Source organism: Neoarius graeffei, chromosome 25 (genome assembly GCF_027579695.1).
Source record: "Neoarius graeffei isolate fNeoGra1 chromosome 25, fNeoGra1.pri, whole genome shotgun sequence".
In the NCBI taxonomy this organism is placed as follows: Eukaryota; Metazoa; Chordata; class Actinopteri; order Siluriformes; family Ariidae; genus Neoarius; species Neoarius graeffei.
Window position 1 is genome coordinate 44,875,494 of NC_083593.1, and position 6,973 is coordinate 44,882,466.

Below are 6,973 nucleotides of genomic sequence, written 5' to 3' on the forward strand. Positions count from 1 at the left end.
TTCTTCTTCTTAAATCAAGTAAATGTACTTCGTTACTGTCCACGTCTGTGTTTTAAAGCCTTTAATTTTCTGTAAAGCTGCTTTGTGACAATGTCTGTTGTCTCATCTCATCTCATTATCTCTAGCCGCTTTATCCTGTTCTACAGGGTCGCAGGCAAGCTGGAGCCTATCCCAGCTGACTACGGGTGAAAGGCGGGGTACACCCTGGACAAGTCGCCAGGTCATCACAGGGCTGACACATAGACACAGACAACCATTCACACTCACATTCACACCTACGGTCAATTTAGAGTCACCAGTTAACCTAACCTGCATGTCTTTGGACTGTGGGGGAAACCGGAGCACCCGGAGGAAACCCACGCGGACACGGGGAGAACATGCAAACTCCACACAGAAAGACCCTCGCCGGCCACAGGGCTCGAACCCGGACCTTCTTGCTGTGAGGCGACAGCGCTAACCATTACACCACCGTGCCGCCAATGTCTGTTGTATAGCACTTTTAACAAATAAACTTGACTGCTTTCATTACCTCCATTCTTCTGGGAAGGATTTCCACTAGATTGTGGCTGTAGGGATGAGTCCATTCATCCCAACATCCCCAGGAGCATTCGTAAGGTAGCCTAATAGACAGTCAGCATTCCAATTCATCCCAAAAGTACTCCGTGGGGTTGAAGTTAGCGTTTTGTGCAGGACGCATAAGTTCTTCCACTTCAACCATGTCTTCATGGAGTGTGATTTGTGCACTGTCATGCTGGAACAGTGAACACATGCACACTTCAAGCACAGTGAAATTCATCCTCTGCATTTAACCCATCTGAAGCAGTGAACACACGCACACCCAGAGCATTAGGCAGCCACACTAGAGCGCCTGGGGTTAAGTACCTTGCTCAAGGGCACTTCAGCCCAAGGCGTTAACCTAACTGCATGTTTTTGGACCGTGGGGGAAACCGGAGCAAACCCGTGGAGAACACGCAAACTTGGAGCATTTTTTAACATAGTTACTGGGAGACCAAATGGTCTCCCAGTGGCCAGATTTGGTCTCCTAGTCAATGCCAAACCAGCTTCACTGGGAGACCAAATTTTAAACCAAGTTACAGTGGTGCTTGAAAGTTTGTGAACCCTTTAGAATTTTCTATATTTCTGCATAAATATGACCTAAAACGTCATCAGATTTTCACACAAGTCCTAAAAGTGGATAAAGAGAACCCAGTTAAACAAATGAGACAAAATATTATACTTGGTCATTTATTTATTGAGGAAAATGATCCAATATTACAAATCTATGAGTGGCAAAAGTATGTGAACCTTTGCTTTCAGTATCTGGTGTGACCCCCTTGTGCAGCAATAACTGCAACTAAACGTTTGCGGTAACTGTTGATCAGTCCTGCACACTGGCTTGGAGGAATTTTAGCCCGTTCCTCCATACAGAACAGCTTCAACTCTGGGATGTTGGTGGATTTCCTCACATGAACTGCTCGCATCAGGTCCTTCCACAACATTTCGATTGGATTAAGGTCAGGACTTTGACTTGGTCATTCCAAAACATTGACGTTATTCTTATTTAACCATTCTTTAGTAGAATGACTTGTGTGTTTAGGGTAATTGTCTTGCTGCATGACCCACCTTCTCTTGAGATTCAGTTCATGGACAGATGTCCTGACATTTTCCTTTAGAATTCACTGGTATAATTCAGAATTCATTGTTCCATCAATGACGGCAAGCTGTCCTGGCCCAGATGCCGCAAAACAGGCCCAAATCATGATACTACCACCACCATGTTTCACAGATGGGATGAGATTTTTATGCTGGAATACAGTGTTTTCCTTTCTCCAAACATAACGCTTCTCATTGAAACCAAAAAGTTCTATTTTGGTCTCATCCGTCCACAAAACATTTTTCCAATAGCCTTCTGGCTTGTCCACGTGATCTTTAGCAAACTGCAGATGAGCAGTAATGTTCTTTTTGGAGAGCAGTGGCTTTCTCCTTGTAACCCTGCCATGCACACCATTGTTGTTCAGTGTTATCCTGATGGTGGACTCATGAACATTAACATTAGCCAATGTGAGAGAGGCCTTCAGTTGTTCAGTTCAGTTCAAGTTTTATTTGTCACATATAATTACAAGTAATTACAGTGAAATTCTTATGTAGCTTAGGTCGTTGAGAGTATAAACATATATAGATAAGAAATTAAAAACAATAGAAATAAAGGGGGAAAAAACCCTCTAAAACTATATTAATGAGTGGAAACATGGCAGAGATGTGAAAATTGTGTGGTTATGCGTCCTTAAAGTCCAAAGTGCAGTAGTGCACCTTATTATCATTATGAAGAGTTCAACAGTCTGATGGCCTGAGGGAAGAAGCTTCTCCTCATCCTGTCAGTGTTGGCCTTCAGCTGTCGGTAGCGTCTCCCTGAAGGCCACAAGGAGAACAGTCTGTTATTTGGGTGGCTGGTGTCGCTGGTGATCTTCCTGGCTCTGTCCCTGCACCAGTTGGAATAAATGTCCTGCAGGTTAGGGAGGACAGTTGCTTAGAAGTTACCCTGGGGTCCTTTGTGACCTCGTCGACTATTGCACGCCTTGCTCTTGGAGTGATCTTTGTTGGTCGACCACTCCTGGGGAGGGTAACAACGGTCTTGAATTTCCTCCATTTGTACACAATCTGTCTGACTGTGGATTGGTGGAGTCCAAACTCTTTAGAGATGGTTTTGTAACCTTTTCCAGCCTGATGAGCATCAACAACGCTTTTTCTGAGGTCCTCAGAAATCTCCTTTGTTCGTGCCATGATGCACTTCCGCAAACATGTGTTGTGAAGATCAGACTTTGATAGATCCCTGTTCTTTAAATAAAACAGGGTGCCCACTCGCACCTGATTGTCATCCCATTGACTGAAAACACCTGACTCTAATTTCATCTTCAAATGAACTGCTAATCTTAGATGTTCACATACTTTTGGCACTTAGAGATGTAATACTGGATCATTTTCCTCAATAAATAAATGGCCACATATATTTTTGTCTCTTTTGTTTAACTGGGTTCTCTTTATCTACTTTTAGGACTTGTGTGAAAATGTGATCATGTTTTAGGCCACATTTATGCAGAAATAATAGAAAATTCTAAAGGGTTCACAAACTTTCAAGCAGCACTGTATGTGATTGGGTTCGGCTTTGGCAGGTGACCTAATCGTGCACTCAGTGGGCGAGGCGACCTCGGTGCAGTGGACTGCAGGGACCTGGATGGTGGAATACGGCAGAGGATTCATTCCATCCACGCTGGGTTTTGCACTCGGAGACACTGTGTTCAGCACACAGGACTTTGTAACACTCTTCTACACGTTTCGCGTGTACATGAAGTGTCTGCTCCTGGAGGCCAATACTTTCCTGACGGAAGCTGGTGTCTTCTAAAGACCACAGTGATCCTGTGGGGCTGTTGTACTGCTCCGGTGCCTCCTGTAACATAAAGGACTGATGTGGAAGAGAACAGACAATCTGAGCTTCTGTATGAGCCAAGTGTGAGATGGTTCTCGTAACATAAATGATATCAAGAGTGTTCGTCTATCCTACTGTCGGGGGGGAAAAGTCTTAATTGTTAGTCATTGTATATTAAAATCCATCAGGTGTCGGAACACAATTGTTCATTAATTACACTTGCTTAATTACAAATACCTCACGGAGCACCTTCGACTGTGAAGATCTTATGTGTTGCTGCAGGAATTACTGTCACTGGAATGTTGTTTTGAATTGTTTGTGGCAATCATATCTGCCCAGGCTTTCTTTCTCCACAATAAAACTTTGTACTGTTCTGTGCTGTTACTTATATTTGTTTGAAACAGTCTCACTTGACTCTCCAGGGGCTTCAAAGTTTAGGAGAATAGCAGGGTACAAATAATTTACAGCAGTGTGCAAAATGGTAAAATGTCTGCCAGCGGCAGACATAATGCACGGAAAGCGCGCAGGGATATATATTTTAGATAGATAGATAGATAGATAGATAGATAGATAGATAGATATGCAAGTACGAATTTTTCATGGGGCGGGATGGTTTGGAACAGGCCATCTAAAATTGGGATAACATTTACCCGGGACGGGTATTTGAGGTGGATCGTCTAGCTTAAGCTTGATTAGCGTTGTTACGCACGCCAGTGTTTCCCACAGAAATTTTGGAGACTATGGGGGAGGTGCGGGGGTTGTTTAAAATTGAGTGATATGTTAAATATTAAGTTATTACTGAAAAACTACTGATTAAAAAAACAGACACTGAGAAATGGTCCTATAAACAACTTTACCAATATAAAAGATTACCAGGACTACAAAAATGCAGAAAAATAGGCTTTACTTATCCAAATGCACCTGTTGGTTCAAAAGTTAAAGTGCAGAGAACCTCACAGCACAACATGAAGTTACCTTAAAATATAATATAAATGCCTCAGCTTTCATGTAAGAAAAAAAACTATTAATACTAGTACTGTGTGCAGGCAGTCTCTCCTGAAGACTAAATTAAACAATTATAAACTAATAAAATAAATGGCTCAGGCTTCATAGAAGAAAAAAACAATTTGAACAGAATCTCACAGTATGATGCTGAAGCTGCCTAAACAATGGAAAATAAAATACCATTTTGGCAAAAATGTTGGCATCCATTAATTTCTTGTATTAAGTAAAAAAATATGTTGCCAGATACTGCTGACGTTTAACAGCCCAAAATATGTTCAAAACCCGCCAAAATGCACTTAAAACCGCCCAAATTGGGCGGGAAACCGCCCAATCTGGCAACACAGGTGGCAGTAATGGCTGCACTCGTGTCGAGGATGTAAACACAGTTGACGCGGCAACGGACATACATGACATAGTGGATGTAATTTACGTTCACAACTTTTTTTGCTGTCAGAAATATTTAATATTAAATTTTGTGACTCGACTGACAATAGCCGGCGGCATAACAAGCCATAGCCGGCGATTTGCCGCCGGTGACCGGCTACTTTTGAGACCGCTGCTCTCTGAACTATCTTTCATCTGCTATTCTCTCGGTATTCAATGGATCCGGTTAGAGTTATGCAGTATACTGTATCTTCTGTCTTCTAATAGCACCATAACAATCATGATATGAGATAAGAGAGCTAAAATCAAACATTTATCAATAACTCGACAAACGTATTAAAGCGCAGTAATGTATTTATATCGCAAAGTCCCATCAATAATAGAATGAGAAGGAAAAAAAATCCGTCCCGAGTTCCTGGCTCGACTCTGAGATCAGGATACTACCTCTGTTCATTTATTTATCACTTATTTATTTACGGTATCAATCATTTACAATGCCGGGGTGGCCCTATATTTAGCCGGGACCATCCCCGGCCCAAACCATCAATGGTGGCCCGCTTGGAGCATGGGGAAAATAATTTTCACTAATTTTGGTCACTGATCTTATTCTTGCATTAATCATCAATTCAACTGCACTCTGCATTTTCACATGGCAGCCCAGACGCCGACAGCATCGCAGCAGATTAAATAGGTGCTACCAAATAAGGAAATTCTCCCCTCCCCTCTATTGCAGTTGGTTTGGTCCAAGACTCCTCCTCTGTATTGCGGGGAACTTAAACAACATTGGCGCAAAACAGCGCGCGTCAGTGATGGAGGGCAGAAAGAGGCCAGGTGGAACCGAAAGGGCGAAGCTTAAAAAAAGGAAGGAGGTGGCAGCAAAATGTGCCAAATTGACAGATATGTTCTCAAGACCAGCTGGTAGGTTACGAAAGATATGGAGTATGATAACCCTGTTTGTCGATTTTATCAGTCTATGCTAGGCCTATAATGTGTCGATAGTTTGCGATGTCAATTCAGCTTTATGATGTCATGTGAAATCTCGCAATTTACACGGTATAGATGTGGTGTATGTCTTAATTCTAAGAAGAACCGGACATTGCTTTACATCCCAGTTATTAACAATTTTAGATGAACAGGTCCCAAATGTGCTGTTGCGCGTTATTTCCTCATCCAGCCTATTTCATCTCGCTGTCACACCGTGCATTTCCACAGGCGTGCGCACATTGTGGTTATGAACACACAGGCCTAGAAGTCATATTTGATGTTAAATAATTGTTGTTAAATATATAACTTAGAAGAGGTGTATGCGTATGCCAATATTCTAAGCAGAATCGAACACTTGTTTTAGCCTACATTTCATTTAACCATGTTTGAGTTGCCTAATGCGTCCTCACGCTTTATCTGCCGGTTGCTGAGTACCCAGCATTGTTGATTTGCCATTATTTTCGAAGCGTATGCGGCATGTAATGCACAAGCATTGGTTCAAATGCACGCGAAAACCTCATCTCATCATCTCTAGCCGCTTTATCCTGTTCTACAGGGTCACAGGCAAGCTGGAGCCTATCCCAGCTGACTACGGGCGAAAGGCGGGGTACACCCTGGACAAGTCGCCAGGTCATCACAGGGCTGACACATAGACACAGACAACCATTCACACTCACATTCACACCTACGCTCAATTTAGAGTCACCAGTTAACCTAACCTGCATGTCTTTGGACTGTGGGGGAAACCGGAGCACCCGGAGGAAACCCACACGGACAACATGCAAACTCCGCACAGAAAGGCCCTCGCCGGCCCCGGGGCTCGAACCCAGGACCTTCTTGCTGTGAGGCGACAGCGCTAACCACTACACCACCGTGCCGCCTATGTTAATTTTAATTATGTTTTTTTAAATACAATTTTTGTTCCTAGTGATAAATTAGTTTAATCATAGTATGTTTATAATTTAAATATTTACGTTGTCAAATTTATTATTTTTACGTGCCAAGTTTGCCACAACCATCTTGTCATCTTGAGGACCACAATGGAAATAAGTGTATTTTAATGCTTTTTGTGTCATCCTCGGCGATATGTACATGTATGTTTTTATCATATATATTTATATTGCCAAATCAAATTAACTTGTAAAGTGTGACTTTGACACGCTCACATATGGCTGG